At 69.0% G+C, this 16,002-nt stretch overlaps 5 non-coding genes across 5 annotated transcripts; all 5 read right to left on the reverse strand.

Moving 5' to 3' along the window:
• Positions 1-834: 834 nt before the first annotated feature.
• On the reverse strand, positions 835-924 carry TRNAY-GUA (transfer RNA tyrosine (anticodon GUA)). Its single transcript is given in 2 exon segments — positions 835-870; positions 888-924. It is a non-coding gene; the product is annotated as a tRNA-Tyr (tRNA).
• A 3,195-nt stretch (positions 925-4,119) lies between these two features.
• Positions 4,120-4,209, reverse strand: TRNAY-GUA (transfer RNA tyrosine (anticodon GUA)). Its single transcript is given in 2 exon segments — positions 4,120-4,155; positions 4,173-4,209. It is a non-coding gene; the product is annotated as a tRNA-Tyr (tRNA).
• A 3,187-nt stretch (positions 4,210-7,396) lies between these two features.
• Positions 7,397-7,486, reverse strand: TRNAY-GUA (transfer RNA tyrosine (anticodon GUA)). Its single transcript is given in 2 exon segments — positions 7,397-7,432; positions 7,450-7,486. It is a non-coding gene; the product is annotated as a tRNA-Tyr (tRNA).
• A 3,149-nt stretch (positions 7,487-10,635) lies between these two features.
• Positions 10,636-10,725, reverse strand: TRNAY-GUA (transfer RNA tyrosine (anticodon GUA)). Its single transcript is given in 2 exon segments — positions 10,636-10,671; positions 10,689-10,725. It is a non-coding gene; the product is annotated as a tRNA-Tyr (tRNA).
• Positions 10,726-13,891: 3,166 nt separating this feature from the next.
• On the reverse strand, positions 13,892-13,981 carry TRNAY-GUA (transfer RNA tyrosine (anticodon GUA)). The gene is given in 2 exon segments: positions 13,892-13,927; positions 13,945-13,981. It is a non-coding gene; the product is annotated as a tRNA-Tyr (tRNA).
• Positions 13,982-16,002: the final 2,021 nt, after the last annotated feature.

Genomic DNA, 16,002 nt, shown 5'->3' on the forward strand with positions numbered 1-16,002 from the left:
CTCTGTAGGTGTACGTCTTGATGGGCGCATCAAGAGAGAGACAGAGAAAGAGTGCCAGAGACACAGAGAGACAGAGAGAGACAGAGAGGAGGGCCGGGGGTGTGGGCGTAGCAAGAGAGATGGAGAGAGCAAGAGAGCTAGAGAGACTGCGGGTGGGCTCGACAGAAGAGGGACGGTGAGAGCAGCATCCCAGGAGGAGGCGGAGCAGGAGACAGAGATGGAGAGGCCGAGTGTCCAAGAAGGACGCCCCAGGGCCGTGGGTGCCCAGCGCGACGGCGTGACAGCGTGACAGCGTGCATGCTGGTCAGCCTCCGGAGCTTGCCGTGGACGGCTCTCCAGGGCCCACCTGTGTGGCAGGGAGCTTGCTGTGCAGGTATACGGAGCAAAGCGGTGGGGTGGTGGCAGAGGCGGCGCTGGGAAGCGGGAGTGGGAGCAGGAGGGCTGGGTGAAGAAAAGGAGAAAGGGCGCGGAGTGTGGTGGAGACCACCCCATACGGCAGGAGCCAGGGGGACCGATTATGCGCTACAGGGCACGGGTGTGCGTGCGTGCGTGTGTGTGCGTGTGTGCGTGGAGTGCGGGCAGCAAGCGGGCGTGTGCTCCCTAGTGACAGCAGCAGCAGGCCGGCCCGGCCCGTCCCGTCCCGTCCCGTCCCGTCCCGTCCAGTCCCTGTGTCGGTGGAAGGGAGAGGCTTTCCTGGCTTTGGCCTGGGAGAGGGAGGCGGCTGCGATTGCGATGCTGCAGGGGGGCCCAAGGGCAGGGGCAGCAGCGGTGGGGCTGGGCGCCGGGCGCTAGCGCCCCTCCTGATGCAGGATGGGGCAAAAGCTGTCAGGCACCTCCTTCGAGCCGGAATCGAACCAGCGACCTAAGGATGTCCACACGAGTCCAGGCTACAGTCCTCCGCTCTACCAGCTGAGCTATCGAAGGGTGCACGCCTCCAAAGGTGGGGCACTGCTTTTCCTGGAAATGACGGGGCCCAGGACACTGGGCCGCCCCGGGGGCCAACACACGCGGGGTGGTCGAAGCCCCTTTGGTGGCAAGAGAGCCGCGCGCAAGCCTGGGCTTGGTAGCGGCCGGGCTTCCCTGGCCGGCGACTTGCGAGAGGCCTGGGCGCGCCCCGCCCGCGCCCGCCTCCGCGCCCTTGCCCGCGTCCCAACCCGGGGCTCTCACCTGTTGCCCTATCGCCCCTCCCCGCAGCCCTGTCTCCAGGCGGGGAGGACAGGCGCAGCCACGAGGGGCCAGAGAGCCGGCTACAGAGCGAGGGCAGAGGGGCGTTGGCGGAACGGATGCGCGTGTCCGCTGGAGGAGGGCTTGCTGAGGAAAGGGAAGGAGGAGAAGCCGCCCGAAAGGGCACGGCCTGGGCGTGCGGCTGCCAAGGGCAGGCGCCAGGTGCCCCGGAGGCCCCTCAAGGAGCCGGGTCTCTAAGCGCCGCGCCCCGCCCACCTCCTCCCCGCCGCGCCCCGCGCCCCACCGACTCCCCGTCGTCCCCACCGCCCCGGGGTCCGCGCCCAGCTTTTGACTCGTCCCCCCAGCCCCCGCCACCCGGCCCAGCTGCCCACCACCGCCTGGCTTTTGCCATCCCAGGGATGCGGGAAGGCTCTCGGGCCAGGCCCGGAGAGCACGCCCACCCGTCCCCAGCCAGCGCCGCCAGTCCCGCGGCTCGCCTCCCCTCCTCTGCCCAGCGGCCCACCGCCATTCCCTTGGCAGAGGCGGTGGCTCCGCGGAGCAGCTCGAGGTTCTGTGGGCTTCCTGCAGAGGACCAGGGACCAAGGGAAAGGGGCAGCGCAGACCCGGGTCCGGCTCGGACCCCTTGTCCCGGCTCCAGGGCTTCCACAAACCTTGCAGATCCCCCCTGGGATTTGCCCGCCACCCCGAGACCGCTCCCTCAGCCTTCCACGGTCCCAGAGAGGCATGGCAAGCCACGTCCAAGTGACATGCCATGGAATGAGCGTGTCGCCACCCACCTCCCGCCCTGGAGACACGCGTGTCTGCACCCGCCAAGATGAGGGCCCTGCTGCCCTCGGGGAGGCCCGAGGCAGGAAGAGTCGAATGTGCCCCGGGGGCGGGGGCAGGGGCGGAGTCTCACCCTCACCCACAGCTGCCGGCCCTCGCCCCCCACCTCCCCGCCGCCCTTCCCCCAAAGCACCCAAGCAGCTGGCCCAAGGCTCCGGCACCTTCCGCGTCCCGTCAGGGGGCGTATCCGAGGAAGGCCCAAGGTTCTGCCCTGGCTCCCTGGCCACTGGTCTCCTCCCATGGGGCCCTTCAAGGCTGGGGACCCTCTGTGGCTGCAGAGCCAACCCTTGCTCCCGAGGGCCACCTGGGAGGCTACAAGGGCACGGCACCCTGGGCCCGCACCTGTGGAGACTCCACGGCCCGGGGCTCAGCCCGGCTCAGTTGGCGGTGGTGGGAGAGAAGGGAAGGCTCAGACCCCCCCTCCTCTCCGGCCCCCTCTCCGGCCCCCTCTCCGGCCCCCGGGGGGAGACTGGGGGCGGCATGCCAGGAGAGGAAGAGGACGGGGAAGCCCGGGCTCCGGTTGCCCAAAGCCACCTGTGGGCTCAGGGCTCGCGCGAGAGAGGCTGCTCGGTTGGCCCCAGGGCCTTCCTCTCGCTTCAGCTGGCGGTCCTCTCGCTGAGGAGCTCCAGCCGTCCGTGGGGTCTCCGGAGTCTCCTTGCCGCAGGAGGGCAGAGACCAAGGACCACTCCCTGGCCGCCTTCCGTGTGCCCAGACTGCCCGCCACGCCCAGCCACAGCCCTGGAACCCAGCTCCATCCACAAGGCAGAGAGCAGAGAGTTGCCTTCTGTCTCTGGGTCTGTCTGGCTGTCTCCCTCCACCTCTCCCTCTCGCTCTCGTCTCTCTCTCTCTCTCTCTCTCTCTCTCTCTCTCTCTCGGTCTCTCCCTCGACTTCCACGGCTGTCTGTCCAGGTCAGGAGGAGCAGGGGCATCGAGGCAGGTGGTTGTGACACCACGCAGCAGAGCGGGATCAGTCACCGCTCTTTCCGAAGGAACTCAACCCCTCCCGTGGCGACAGGAAAGGGTGTGAAGGCGAGTGAAAGTGGAGGCTGCCCGGGGGGCCGCAGCCCCGTCCTCAGATGCACAGGAAAGCTGACCCGGCCGGCCGAGGTTCCCAAGCCGGCTCTCAAGGCCCACCAAGGGCCCTGCCGCCTGCCGCTCCTGCCCAAGTCAGCCTCCCCCGGGGCAGCTGCGCAGTTGGCAATGGCTGGAAATGTCTCAGGGTGGCGCTTCTGTCCCGCGACTAGGTAAAGCGGGGCAGGAGAGAGGGTTTTCTGTCTCTGTAGGTGTACGTGTTGATGGGCGCATCAAGAGAGAGACAGAGAAAGAGTGCCAGAGACACAGAGAGACAGAGAGAGACAGAGAGGAGGGCCGGGGGTGTGGGCGTAGCAAGAGAGATGGAGAGAGCAAGAGAGCTAGAGAGACTGCGGGTGGGCTCGACAGAAGAGGGACGGTGAGAGCAGCATCCCAGGAGGAGGCGGAGCAGGAGACAGAGATGGAGAGGCCGAGTGTCCAAGAAGGACGCCCCAGGGCCGTGGGTGCCCAGCGCGACGGCGTGACAGCGTGACAGCGTGCATGCTGGTCAGCCTCCGGAGCTTGCCGTGGACGGCTCTCCAGGGCCCACCTGTGTGGCAGGGAGCTTGCTGTGCAGGTATACGGAGCAAAGCGGTGGGGTGGTGGCAGAGGCGGCGCTGGGAAGCGGGAGTGGGAGCAGGAGGGCTGGGTGAAGAAAAGGAGAAAGGGCGCGGAGTGTGGTGGAGACCACCCCATACGGCAGGAGCCAGGGGGACCGATTATGCGCTACAGGGCACGGGTGTGCGTGCGTGCGTGTGTGTGCGTGTGTGCGTGGAGTGCGGGCAGCAAGCGGGCGTGTGCTCCCTAGTGACAGCAGCAGCAGGCCGGCCCGGCCCGTCCCGTCCCGTCCCGTCCCGTCCCGTCCAGTCCCTGTGTCGGTGGAAGGGAGAGGCTTTCCTGGCTTTGGCCTGGGAGAGGGAGGCGGCTGCGATTGCGATGCTGCAGGGGGGCCCAAGGGCAGGGGCAGCAGCGGTGGGGCTGGGCGCCGGGCGCTAGCGCCCCTCCTGATGCAGGATGGGGCAAAAGCTGTCAGGCACCTCCTTCGAGCCGGAATCGAACCAGCGACCTAAGGATGTCCACACGAGTCCAGGCTACAGTCCTCCGCTCTACCAGCTGAGCTATCGAAGGGTGCACGCCTCCAAAGGTGGGGCACTGCTTTTCCTGGAAATGACGGGGCCCAGGACACTGGGCCGCCCCGGGGGCCAACACACGCGGGGTGGTCGAAGCCCCTTTGGTGGCAAGAGAGCCGCGCGCAAGCCTGGGCTTGGTAGCGGCCGGGCTTCCCTGGCCGGCGACTTGCGAGAGGCCTGGGCGCGCCCCGCCCGCGCCCGCCTCCGCGCCCTTGCCCGCGCCCCAACCCGGGGCTCTCACCTGTTGCCCTATCGCCCCTCCCCGCAGCCCTGTCTCCAGGCGGGGAGGACAGGCGCAGCCACGAGGGGCCAGAGAGCCGGCTACAGAGCGAGGGCAGAGGGGCGTTGGCGGAACGGATGCGCGTGTCCGCTGGAGGAGGGCTTGCTGAGGAAAGGGAAGGAGGAGAAGCCGCCCGAAAGGGCACGGCCTGGGCGTGCGGCTGCCAAGGGCAGGCGCCAGGTGCCCCGGAGGCCCCTCAAGGAGCCGGGTCTCTAAGCGCCGCGCCCCGCCCACCTCCTCCCCGCCGCGCCCCGCGCCCCACCGACTCCCCGTCGTCCCCACCGCCCCGGGGTCCGCGCCCAGCTTTTGACTCGTCCCCCCAGCCCCCGCCACCCGGCCCAGCTGCCCACCACCGCCTGGCTTTTGCCATCCCAGGGATGCGGGAAGGCTCTCGGGCCAGGCCCGGAGAGCACGCCCACCCGTCCCCAGCCAGCGCCGCCAGTCCCGCGGCTCGCCTCCCCTCCTCTGCCCAGCGGCCCACCGCCATTCCCTTGGCAGAGGCGGTGGCTCCGCGGAGCAGCTCGAGGTTCTGTGGGCTTCCTGCAGAGGACCAGGGACCAAGGGAAAGGGGCAGCGCAGACCCGGGTCCGGCTCGGACCCCTTGTCCCGGCTCCAGGGCTTCCACAAACCTTGCAGATCCCCCCTGGGATTTGCCCGCCACCCCGAGACCGCTCCCTCAGCCTTCCACGGTCCCAGAGAGGCATGGCAAGCCACGTCCAAGTGACATGCCATGGAATGAGCGTGTCGCCACCCACCTCCCGCCCTGGAGACACGCGTGTCTGCACCCGCCAAGATGAGGGCCCTGCTGCCCTCGGGGAGGCCCGAGGCAGGAAGAGTCGAATGTGCCCCGGGGGCGGGGGCAGGGGCGGAGTCTCACCCTCACCCACAGCTGCCGGCCCTCGCCCCCCACCTCCCCGCCGCCCTTCCCCCAAAGCACCCAAGCAGCTGGCCCAAGGCTCCGGCACCTTCCGCGTCCCGTCAGGGGGCGTATCCGAGGAAGGCCCAAGGTTCTGCCCTGGCTCCCTGGCCACTGGTCTCCTCCCATGGGGCCCTTCAAGGCTGGGGACCCTCTGTGGCTGCAGAGCCAACCCTTGCTCCCGAGGGCCACCTGGGAGGCTACAAGGGCACGGCACCCTGGGCCGGCACCTGTGGAGACTCCACGGCCCGGGGCTCAGCCCGGCTCAGTTGGCGGTGGTGGGAGAGAAGGGAAGGCTCAGACCCCCCCTCCTCTCCGGCCCCCTCTCCGGCCCCCTCTCCGGCCCCCGGGGGGAGACTGGGGGCGGCATGCCAGGAGAGGAAGAGGACGGGGAAGCCCGGGCTCCGGTTGCCCAAAGCCACCTGTGGGCTCAGGGCTCGCGCGAGAGAGGCTGCTCGGTTGGCCCCAGGGCCTTCCTCTCGCTTCAGCTGGCGGTCCTCTCGCTGAGGAGCTCCAGCCGTCCGTGGGGTCTCCGGAGTCTCCTTGCCGCAGGAGGGCAGAGACCAAGGACCACTCCCTGGCCGCCTTCCGTGTGCCCAGACTGCCCGCCACGCCCAGCCACAGCCCTGGAACCCAGCTCCATCCACAAGGCAGAGAGCAGAGAGTTGCCTTCTGTCTCTGGGTCTGTCTGGCTGTCTCCCTCCACCTCTCCCTCTCGCTCTCGCTCTCTCTCTCTCTCTCTCTCTCTCTCTCTCTCTCTCGGTCTCTCCCTCGACTTCCACGGCTGTCTGTCCAGGTCAGGAGGAGCAGGGGCATCGAGGCAGGTGGTTGTGACACCACGCAGCAGAGCGGGATCAGTCACCGCTCTTTCCGAAGGAACTCAACCCCTCCCGTGGCGACAGGAAAGGGTGTGAAGGCGAGTGAAAGTGGAGGCTGCCCGGGGGGCCGCAGCCCCGTCCTCAGATGCACAGGAAAGCTGACCCGGCCGGCCGAGGTTCCCAAGCCGGCTCTCAAGGCCCACCAAGGGCCCTGCCGCCTGCCGCTCCTGCCCAAGTCAGCCTCCCCCGGGGCAGCTGCGCAGTTGGCAATGGCTGGAAATGTCTCAGGGTGGCGCTTCTGTCCCGCGACTAGGTAAAGCGGGGCAGGAGAGAGGGTTTTCTGTCTCTGTAGGTGTACGTGTTGATGGGCGCATCAAGAGAGAGACAGAGAAAGAGTGCCAGAGACACAGAGAGACAGAGAGAGACAGAGAGGAGGGCCGGGGGTGTGGGCGTAGCAAGAGAGATGGAGAGAGCAAGAGAGCTAGAGAGACTGCGGGTGGGCTCGACAGAAGAGGGACGGTGAGAGCAGCATCCCAGGAGGAGGCGGAGCAGGAGACAGAGATGGAGAGGCCGAGTGTCCAAGAAGGACGCCCCAGGGCCGTGGGTGCCCAGCGCGACGGCGTGACAGCGTGACAGCGTGCATGCTGGTCAGCCTCCGGAGCTTGCCGTGGACGGCTCTCCAGGGCCCACCTGTGTGGCAGGGAGCTTGCTGTGCAGGTATACGGAGCAAAGCGGTGGGGTGGTGGCAGAGGCGGCGCTGGGAAGCGGGAGTGGGAGCAGGAGGGCTGGGTGAAGAAAAGGAGAAAGGGCGCGGAGTGTGGTGGAGACCACCCCATACGGCAGGAGCCAGGGGGACCGATTATGCGCTACAGGGCACGGGTGTGCGTGCGTGCGTGTGTGCGTGTGTGCGTGGAGTGCGGGCAGCAAGCGGGCGTGTGCTCCCTAGTGACAGCAGCAGCAGGCCGGCCCGGCCCGTCCCGTCCCGCCCCGTCCCGTCCAGTCCCTGTGTCGGTGGAAGGGAGAGGCTTTCCTGGCTTTGGCCTGGGAGAGGGAGGCGGCTGCGATTGCGATGCTGCAGGGGGGCCCAAGGGCAGGGGCAGCAGCGGTGGGGCTGGGCGCCGGGCGCCAGCGCCCCTCCTGATGCAGGATGGGGCAAAAGCTGTCAGGCACCTCCTTCGAGCCGGAATCGAACCAGCGACCTAAGGATGTCCACACGAGTCCAGGCTACAGTCCTCCGCTCTACCAGCTGAGCTATCGAAGGGTGCACGCCTCCAAAGGTGGGGCACTGCTTTTCCTGGAAATGACGGGGCCCAGGACACTGGGCCGCCCCGGGGGCCAACACACGCGGGGTGGTCGAAGCCCCTTTGGTGGCAAGAGAGCCGCGCGCAAGCCTGGGCTTGGTAGCGGCCGGGCTTCCCTGGCCGGCGACTTGCGAGAGGCCTGGGCGCGCCCCGCCCGCGCCCCAACCCGGGGCTCTCACCTGTTGCCCTATCGCCCCTCCCCGCAGCCCTGTCTCCAGGCGGGGAGGACAGGCGCAGCCACGAGGGGCCAGAGAGCCGGCTACAGAGCGAGGGCAGAGGGGCGTTGGCGGAACGGATGCGCGTGTCCGCTGGAGGAGGGCTTGCTGAGGAAAGGGAAGGAGGAGAAGCCGCCCGAAAGGGCACGGCCTGGGCGTGCGGCTGCCAAGGGCAGGCGCCAGGTGCCCCGGAGGCCCCTCAAGGAGCCGGGTCTCTAAGCGCCGCGCCCCGCCCACCTCCTCCCCGCCGCGCCCCGCGCCCCACCGACTCCCCGTCGTCCCCACCGCCCCGGGGTCCGCGCCCAGCTTTTGACTCGTCCCCCCAGCCCCCGCCACCCGGCCCAGCTGCCCACCACCGCCTGGCTTTTGCCATCCCAGGGATGCGGGAAGGCTCTCGGGCCAGGCCCGGAGAGCACGCCCACCCGTCCCCAGCCAGCGCCGCCAGTCCCGCGGCTCGCCTCCCCTCCTCTGCCCAGCGGCCCACCGCCATTCCCTTGGCAGAGGCGGTGGCTCCGCGGAGCAGCTCGAGGTTCTGTGGGCTTCCTGCAGAGGACCAGGGACCAAGGGAAAGGGGCAGCGCAGACCCGGGTCCGGCTCGGACCCCTTGTCCCGGCTCCAGGGCTTCCACAAACCTTGCAGATCCCCCCTGGGATTTGCCCGCCACCCCGAGACCGCTCCCTCAGCCTTCCACGGTCCCAGAGAGGCATGGCAAGCCACGTCCAAGTGACATGCCATGGAATGAGCGTGTCGCCACCCACCTCCCGCCCTGGAGACACGCGTGTCTGCACCCGCCAAGATGAGGGCCCTGCTGCCCTCGGGGAGGCCCGAGGCAGGAAGAGTCGAATGTGCCCCGGGGGCGGGGGCAGGGGCGGAGTCTCACCCTCACCCACAGCTGCCGGCCCTCGCCCCCCACCTCCCCGCCGCCCTTCCCCCAAAGCACCCAAGCAGCTGGCCCAAGGCTCCGGCACCTTCCGCGTCCCGTCAGGGGGCGTATCCGAGGAAGGCCCAAGGTTCTGCCCTGGCTCCCTGGCCACTGGTCTCCTCCCATGGGGCCCTTCAAGGCTGGCGACCCTCTGTGGCTGCAGAGCCAACCCTTGCTCCCGAGGGCCACCTGGGAGGCTACAAGGGCACGGCACCCTGGGCCGGCACCTGTGGAGACTCCACGGCCCGGGGCTCAGCCCGGCTCAGTTGGCGGTGGTGGGAGAGAAGGGAAGGCTCAGACCCCCCCCTCCTCTCCGGCCCCCTCTCCGGCCCCCTCTCCGGCCCCCGGGGGAGACTGGGGGCGGCATGCCAGGAGAGGAAGAGGACGGGGAAGCCCGGGCTCCGGTTGCCCAAAGCCACCTGTGGGCTCAGGGCTCGCGCGAGAGAGGCTGCTCGGTTGGCCCCAGGGCCTTCCTCTCGCTTCAGCTGGCGGTCCTCTCGCTGAGGAGCTCCAGCCGTCCGTGGGGTCTCCGGAGTCTCCTTGCCGCAGGAGGGCAGAGACCAAGGACCACTCCCTGGCCGCCTTCCGTGTGCCCAGACTGCCCGCCACGCCCAGCCACAGCCCTGGAACCCAGCTCCATCCACAAGGCAGAGAGCAGAGAGTTGCCTTCTGTCTCTGGGTCTGTCTGGCTGTCTCCCTCCACCTCTCCCTCTCGCTCTCTCTCTCTCTCGGTCTCTCCCTCGACTTCCACGGCTGTCTGTCCAGGTCAGGAGGAGCAGGGGCATCGAGGCAGGTGGTTGTGACACCACGCAGCAGAGCGGGATCAGTCACCGCTCTTTCCGAAGGAACTCAACCCCTCCCGTGGCGACAGGAAAGGGTGTGAAGGCGAGTGAAAGTGGAGGCTGCCCGGGGGGCCGCAGCCCCGTCCTCAGATGCACAGGAAAGCTGACCCGGCCGGCCGAGGTTCCCAAGCCGGCTCTCAAGGCCCACCAAGGGCCCTGCCGCCTGCCGCTCCTGCCCAAGTCAGCCTCCCCCGGGGCAGCTGCGCAGTTGGCAATGGCTGGAAATGTCTCAGGGTGGCGCTTCTGTCCCGCGACTAGGTAAAGCGGGGCAGGAGAGAGGGTTTTCTGTCTCTGTAGGTGTACGTGTTGATGGGCGCATCAAGAGAGAGACAGAGAAAGAGTGCCAGAGACACAGAGAGACAGAGAGAGACAGAGAGGAGGGCCGGGGGGTGTGGGCGTAGCAAGAGAGATGGAGAGAGCAAGAGAGCTAGAGAGACTGCGGGTGGGCTCGACAGAAGAGGGACGGTGAGAGCAGCATCCCAGGAGGAGGCGGAGCAGGAGACAGAGATGGAGAGGCCGAGTGTCCAAGAAGGACGCCCCAGGGCCGTGGGTGCCCAGCGCGACGGCGTGACAGCGTGACAGCGTGCATGCTGGTCAGCCTCCGGAGCTTGCCGTGGACGGCTCTCCAGGGCCCACCTGTGTGGCAGGGAGCTTGCTGTGCAGGTATACGGAGCAAAGCGGTGGGGTGGTGGCAGAGGCGGCGCTGGGAAGCGGGAGTGGGAGCAGGAGGGCTGGGTGAAGAAAAGGAGAAAGGGCGCGGAGTGTGGTGGAGACCACCCCATACGGCAGGAGCCAGGGGGACCGATTATGCGCTACAGGGCACGGGTGTGCGTGCGTGCGTGTGTGCGTGTGTGCGTGGAGTGCGGGCAGCAAGCGGGCGTGTGCTCCCTAGTGACAGCAGCAGCAGGCCGGCCCGGCCCGGCCGCCCGTCCCGTCCCGTCCCGTCCCGTCCCGTCCAGTCCCTGTGTGGGTGGAAGGGAGAGGCTTTCCTGGCTTTGGCCTGGGAGAGGGAGGCGGCTGCGATTGCGATGCTGCAGGGGGGCCCAAGGGCAGGGGCAGCAGCGGTGGGGCTGGGCGCCGGGCGCCAGCGCCCCTCCTGATGCAGGATGGGGCAAAAGCTGTCAGGCACCTCCTTCGAGCCGGAATCGAACCAGCGACCTAAGGATGTCCACACGAGTCCAGGCTACAGTCCTCCGCTCTACCAGCTGAGCTATCGAAGGGTGCACGCCTCCAAAGGTGGGGCACTGCTTTTCCTGGAAATGACGGGGCCCAGGACACTGGGCCGCCCCGGGGGCCAACACACGCGGGGTGGTCGAAGCCCCTTTGGTGGCAAGAGAGCCGCGCGCAAGCCTGGGCTTGGTAGCGGCCGGGCTTCCCTGGCCGGCGACTTGCGAGAGGCCTGGGCGCGCCCCGCCCGCGCCCGCCTCTGCGCCCTTGCCCGCGCCCCAACCCGGGGCTCTCACCTGTTGCCCTATCGCCCCTCCCCGCAGCCCTGTCTCCAGGCGGGGAGGACAGGCGCAGCCACGAGGGGCCAGAGAGCCGGCTACAGAGCGAGGGCAGAGGGGCGTTGGCGGAACGGATGCGCGTGTCCGCTGGAGGAGGGCTTGCTGAGGAAAGGGAAGGAGGAGAAGCCGCCCGAAAGGGCACGGCCTGGGCGTGCGGCTGCCAAGGGCAGGCGCCAGGTGCCCCGGAGGCCCCTCAAGGAGCCGGGTCTCTAAGCGCCGCGCCCCGCCCACCTCCTCCCCGCCGCGCCCCGCGCCCCACCGACTCCCCGTCATCCCCTCCGCCCCGGGGTCCGCGCCCAGCTTTTGGCTCGTCCCCCCAGCCCCCGCCACCCGGCCCAGCTGCCCACCACCGCCTGGCTTTTGCCATCCCAGGGATGCGGGAAGGCTCTCGGGCCAGGCCCGGAGAGCACGCCCACCCGTCCCCAGCCAGCGCCGCCAGTCCCGCGGCTCGCCTCCCCTCCTCTGCCCAGCGGCCCACCGCCATTCCCTTGGCAGAGGCGGTGGCTCCGCGGAGCAGCTCGAGGTTCTGTGGGCTTCCTGCAGAGGACCAGGGACCAAGGGAAAGGGGCAGCGCAGACCCGGGTCCGGCTCGGACCCCTTGTCCCGGCTCCAGGGCTTCCACAAACCTTGCAGATCCCCCCTGGGATTTGCCCGCCACCCCGAGACCGCTCCCTCAGCCTTCCACGGTCCCAGAGAGGCATGGCAAGCCACGTCCAAGTGACATGCCATGGAATGAGCGTGTCGCCACCCACCTCCCGCCCTGGAGACACGCGTGTCTGCACCCGCCAAGATGAGGGCCCTGCTGCCCTCGGGGAGGCCCGAGGCAGGAAGAGTCGAATGTGCCCCGGGGGCGGGGGCAGGGGCGGAGTCTCACCCTCACCCACAGCTGCCGGCCCTCGCCCCCCACCTCCCCGCCGCCCTTCCCCCAAAGCACCCAAGCAGCTGGCCCAAGGCTCCGGCACCTTCCGCGTCCCGTCAGGGGGCGTATCCGAGGAAGGCCCAAGGTTCTGCCCTGGCTCCCTGGCCACTGGTCTCCTCCCATGGGGCCCTTCAAGGCTGGCGACCCTCTGTGGCTGCAGAGCCAACCCTTGCTCCCGAGGGCCACCTGGGAGGCTACAAGGGCACGGCACCCTGGGCCGGCACCTGTGGAGACTCCACGGCCCGGGGCTCAGCCCGGCTCAGTTGGCGGTGGTGGGAGAGAAGGGAAGGCTCAGACCCCCCCCTCCTCTCCGGCCCCCTCTCCGGCCCCCTCTCCGGCCCCCGGGGGGAGACTGGGGGCGGCATGCCAGGAGAGGAAGAGGACGGGGAAGCCCGGGCTCCGGTTGCCCAAAGCCACCTGTGGGCTCAGGGCTCGCGCGAGAGAGGCTGCTCGGTTGGCCCCAGGGCCTTCCTCTCGCTTCAGCTGGCGGTCCTCTCGCTGAGGAGCTCCAGCCGTCCGTGGGGTCTCCGGAGTCTCCTTGCCGCAGGAGGGCAGAGACCAAGGACCACTCCCTGGCCGCCTTCCGTGTGCCCAGACTGCCCGCCACGCCCAGCCACAGCCCTGGAACCCAGCTCCATCCACAAGGCAGAGAGCAGAGAGTTGCCTTCTGTCTCTGGGCTGTCTGTGTCTCCTGGCTGTCTCCCTCTCTACTCTCTCTCCTCTCGCTCTCTCTCTCTCTCTCGGTCTCTCCCTCGACTTCCACGGCTGTCTGTCCAGGTCAGGAGGAGCAGGGGCATCGAGGCAGGTGGTTGTGACACCACGCAGCAGAGCGGGATCAGTCACCGCTCTTTCCGAAGGAACTCAACCCCTCCCGTGGCGACAGGAAAGGGTGTGAAGGCGAGTGAAAGTGGAGGCTGCCCGGGGGCCGCAGCCCCGTCCTCAGATGCACAGGAAAGCTGACCCGGCCGGCCGAGGTTCCCAAGCCGGCTCTCAAGGCCCACCAAGGGCCCTGCCGCCTGCCGCTCCTGCCCAAGTCAGCCTCCCCCGGGGCAGCTGCGCAGTTGGCAATGGCTGGAAATGTCTCAGGGTGGCGCTTCTGTCCCGCGACTAGGTAAAGCGGGCAGGAGAGAGGGTTTTCTGTCTCCGTAGGTGCACGTGTTGATGGGCGCATCAAGAGAGAGACAGAGAAAGAGTGCCAGAGACACAGAGAGACAGAGAGAGACAGAGAGGAGGGCCGGGGGTGTGGGCGTAGCAAGAGAGATGGAGAGAGCAAGAGAGCTAGAGAGACTGCGGGTGGGCTCGACAGAAGAGGGACGGTGAGAGCAGCATCCCAGGAGGAGGCGGAGCAGGAGACAGAGATGGAGAGGCCGAGTGTCCAAGAAGGACGCCCCAGGGCCGTGGGTGCCCAGCGCGGGCGTGACAGCGTGACAGCGTGCATGTGACGAGCTTGCCGTGGACGGCTCTCCGGCCCACCTGGTGGCAGGGAGCTTGCTGTGCAGGTATACGGAGCAAAGCGGTGGGGTGGTGGCAGAGGCGGCGCTGGGAAGCGGGAGTGGGAGCAGGAGGGCTGGGTGAAGAAAAGGAGAAAGGGCGCGGAGTGTGGTGGAGACCACCCCATACGGCAGGAGCCAGGGGGACCGATTATGCGCTACAGGGCACGGGTGTGCGTGCGTGCGTGTGTGTGCGTGTGTGCGTGGAGTGCGGGCAGCAAGCGGGCGTGTGCTCCCTAGTGACAGCAGCAGCAGGCCGCCCGGCCCGGCCCGTCCCGTCCCGTCCCGTCGTCCCGTCCAGTCCCTGTGTCGGTGGAAGGGAGAGGCTTTCCTGGCTTTGGCCTGGGAGAGGGAGGCGGCTGCGATTGCGATGCTGTAGGGGGGCCCAAGGGGCAGGGGCAGCAGCGGTGGGGCTGGGCGCCGGGCGCCAGCGCCCCTCCTGATGCAGGATGGGCAAAAGCTGTCAGGCACCTCCTTCGAGCCGGAATCGAACCAGCGACCTAAGGATGTCCACACGAGTCCAGGCTACAGTCCTCCGCTCTACCAGCTGAGCTATCGAAGGGTGCACGCCTCCAAGGTGGGGCACTGCTTTTCCTGGAAATGACGGGGCCCAGGACACTGGGCCGCCCCGGGGGCCAACACACGCGGGGTGGTCGAAGCCCCTTTGGTGGCAAGAGAGCCGCGCGCAAGCCTGGGCTCTTGGCAGCGGCCGGGCTTCCCTGGCCGGCGACTTGCGAGAGGCCTGGGCGCGCCCCGCCCGCGCCCGCCTCTGCGCCCTTGCCCGCGCCCCAACCCGGGGCTCTCACCTGTTGCCCTCATCGCCCCTCCCCGCAGCCCTGTCTCCAGGCGGGGAGGACAGGCGCAGCCACTGGGGCCAGAGAGCCGGCTACAGAGCGAGGGCAGAGGGGCGTTGGCGGAACGGATGCGCGTGTCCGCTGGAGGAGGGCTTGCTGAGGAAAGGGAAGGAGGAGAAGCCGCCCGAAAGGGCGCGGTCTGGGCGTGCGGCTGCCAAGGGCAGGCGCCAGGTGCCCCGGAGGCCCCTCAAGGAGCCCGGTCTCTAAGCGCCGCGCCGCGCCCCCACAGGCCGCGCCCCGCGCCCCACCGACTCCCCGTCGTCCCCACCGCCCCGGGGTCCGCTCCCAGCTTTTGGCTCGTCCCCCAGCCCCCGCCACCCGGCCCAGCTGCCCACCACCGCCTGGCTTTTGCCATCCCAGGGATGCGGGAAGGCTCTCGGGCCAGGCCCGGAGAGCACGCCCACCCGTCCCCAGCCAGCGCCGCCAGTCCCCGCGGCTCGCCTCCCCTCCTCTGCCCAGCGGCCCACCGCCATTCCCTTGGCAGAGGCGGTGGCTCCGCGGAGCAGCTCGAGGTTCTGTGGGCTTCCTGCAGAGGACCAGGGACCAAGGGAAAGGGGCAGCGCAGACCCGGGTCCGGCTCGGACCCCTTGTCCCGGCTCCAGGGCTTCCACAAACCTTGCAGATCCCCCTGGGATTTGCCCGCCACCCCCGAGACCGCTCCCTCAGCCTTCCACGGTCCCGGAGGGCATGGCAAGCCACGTCCAAGTGACATGCCATGGAATGAGCGTGTCGCCACCCACCTCCCGCCCTGGAGACACGCGTGTCTGCACCCGCCAAGATGAGGGCCCTGCTGCCCTCGGGGAGGCCCGAGGCAGGAAGAGTCGAATGTGCCCCGGGGGCGGGGGCAGGGGCGGAGTCTCACCCTCACCCACAGCTGCCGGCCCTCGCCCCCCACCTCCCCACCACCCTCCCCCAAAGCACCCAAGCAGCTGGCCCAAGGCTCCGGCACCTTCCGCGTCCGTCAGGGGGCGTATCCGAGGAAGGCCCAAGGTTCTGCCCTGGCTCCCTGGCCACTGGTCTCCTCCCATGGGGCCCTTCAAGGCTGGCGACCCTCTGTGGCTGCAGAGCCAACCCTTGCTCCCGAGGGCCACCTGGGAGGCTACAAGGGCGCCCCTCAGCCGCGCCTGTGGAGACTCCCGCGGCCCGGGGCTCAGCCCGGCTCAGTTGGCGGTGGTGGGGAGAGAAGGGAAGGCTCAGACCCCCCCCTCCTCTCCGGACCCCTCTCCGGCCCCCTCTCCGGCCCCTGGGGGGAGACTGGGGACGGCATGCCAGGAGAGGAAGAGGACGGGGAAGCCCGGGCTCCGGTTGCCCAAAGCCACCTGTGGGCTCAGGGCTCGCGCGAGAGAGGCTGCTCGGTTGGCCCCAGGGCCTTCCTCTCGCTTCAGCTGGCGGTCCTCTCGCTGAGGATCTCCAGCCGTCCGTGGGGTCTCCGGAGTCTCCTTGCCGCAGGAGGGCAGAGACCAAGGACCACTCCCTGGCCGCCTTCCGTGTGCCCAGACCTGCCCGCCACGCCCAGCCACAGCCCTGGAACCCAGCTCCATCCACAAGGCAGAGAGCAGAGAGTTGCCTTCTGTCTCTGGGTCTGTCTGGCTGTCTCCCTCCACCTCTCCCTCTCACTCTCTTTCTCTTGGTCTCTCCCTGGAGTTCTACTGCTCTCTGTCCAGGTCAGGAGGAGCAGGGGCATCGAGGCAGGTGGTTGTGACACCACGGAGCAGAGCACAATGAGTCA

Source organism: Equus przewalskii, chromosome 1 (genome assembly GCF_037783145.1).
Source record: "Equus przewalskii isolate Varuska chromosome 1, EquPr2, whole genome shotgun sequence".
Lineage (NCBI taxonomy): Eukaryota > Metazoa > Chordata > Mammalia > Perissodactyla > Equidae > Equus > Equus przewalskii.